General features: G+C 40.0%; 1 pseudogene; it reads left to right on the top strand.

Moving 5' to 3' along the window:
- The window catches only part of LOC102875666, an 88,155-nt pseudogene that overhangs the window by 85,676 nt on the left and 515 nt on the right, over positions 1-1,964 (top strand).

Raw genomic sequence — 1,964 nt, 5'->3', positions numbered from 1 at the left:
GCTCTTAAAATGATTTTATAAATCACTACCTAACTTGGGAGGGACAGGAGAGCGTTATGCTAAGTGAACTAACTTAGTTCCATAAGGACAATACTGTATAGGACCATTACTGCAGAACATGCATGAGGATCCAAAGGGGGAAGGTGGGAGCCGAGGGATAAGAAAGGGGCAAGGGAGGTCGGTTAATGGTCCCATGGTTTTACTGGGGAGGAGGGGAGGGTAAAGAAAATGGGAAAGACCTGATGTGAAAAACAATGTATATGAACTTTGTATATATACCATTATAAAAGAAAACTTAATTTAAAAAAAAAAACTCTTAGAAAACTTTCTTCTTACACAGACCACAGTTGCTCTAATATTCACCTGTTATTTTTTAAATCTATCAAATTAAAATTGTTACTTAACAAATTCACATAATGTGGCCCAAATTTTTGAGTACTATAGTTCAAATTTCCACCCTGTATTAACAAAATTCAAACATGACATTTCCTGTGATAGCTATTTCAAGGTCTTTTTGGCACAGGTTAAAATATGTACAGACCTCAGAGATTATAATTTTATCCATATTTTGGGAACCTATGGCCAAGATGGATGTCAGATGAGACTCTGAGTATTGCATTAGAGTGCCAAGAAGCTGAAGCTAAAGGAAGAAACCAAGAAAACCAAGAGCTGAATAGAAAATTTAAACAGGCAGCCTGGGACGACAAAGCAAGATACTATACCGAAATGTGCAGAGAGCTGGACAGAAAAATCAAAAGGGCCGAACTCGCCTGACGTTTCTTAAGCTGAAGGAGCTGAAAAACAAATTCAAGCCATGGGTGGCAATACTTAAGGATACTTTGGGTAGAATGTTAAATGATCCATGAAGTATCAAGAGAAGATGGAAGGAGTACACAGAGTCACTGTATCAGAAGGAATTGGCTGACATAGAAGAATTTCATGAAATAACATATGAGAAAGAGCCTATGGTGATGAAGGAGGAAGTTCAAGTTGCTCTGAAGAAATTGGCAAAAAACAAGGCTCCAGGAGTTGATGGCATACCAATTGACATATTTCAACAGACACTGCCCTGGATGTGCTTACTAAGTTGTGCCAAGAAATTTGGAGGAGAGCCAGCTGGCCAACTGATTGGAAAAGATTGGTATTTGTTCCCTTTCCAAAGAGAGGTGACCCAACAGAGTGTGGAAATTACCGAGCAATATCATTGATACCACATGCAAGCAAGATTCTGCTGAAAAATATCCAAAAACATTTGGAACAATATGTCAACAGAGAACTTCAAGATGTGCAGGCTGGATTTAGAAGAGGTCGTGGTACTAGGGAAATTATAGCTAATGTTAGATGGATCTTGGCAGAAAGCAAAGAATACCAGAAGAATATCTATCTGTGTTTCATTGACTATCCAAAGGCTTTTGACTGTGTGGATTGATTACAACAAGCTGTGGCTGACTCTGAGATGAACGGGAATCCCAGAACATTTGATTGTGCTAATGCAAAACCTCTAATTGGACCAAGAGACAGTCATCAGAACAGAGCAAGAAGACACTACATGGTTCAAAATAAAAAAGGGGGTCCGTCAGAGAAGTATTCTGTCTCCGTACCTTTTCAATCTGTATGCAGAACAGATCATCCGAGATGCTGGGCTGTACAAGGAGGAATGTGGCATCAGGATTGGTGGAAGAGTCATCACAATCTGCGTTATGCAGATGACACAACCCTTGCTGAAACTGAGGAGGACCTGAAATGCTTGCTGCAGAAGGTCAAGCAATACAAATTGAAGCTCAACATCAAGAAAACAAAGATTCTCACCACTGGGCCAATTGGCAGTATCAGTATGGATGGTGAAGACATTGAGATAGTTAACAGTTTTAGCTTACTTGGCTCCACAGTCAACACTCTTGGTAACAGCAGCCAGGAAATCAAGAGACATACTGCATTGGGAAAGTCAGCTGTGAGGGACCTCT

This window comes from Elephantulus edwardii, unplaced genomic scaffold (genome assembly GCF_000299155.1).
Source record: "Elephantulus edwardii isolate Elephantulus edwardi_28Jun2011 unplaced genomic scaffold, EleEdw1.0 scaffold00073, whole genome shotgun sequence".
Classification (NCBI taxonomy): domain Eukaryota; kingdom Metazoa; phylum Chordata; class Mammalia; order Macroscelidea; family Macroscelididae; genus Elephantulus; species Elephantulus edwardii.
Note: the sequence above shows the minus strand (reverse complement) of the source record. Positions and strands in the feature narration are given on the sequence as shown.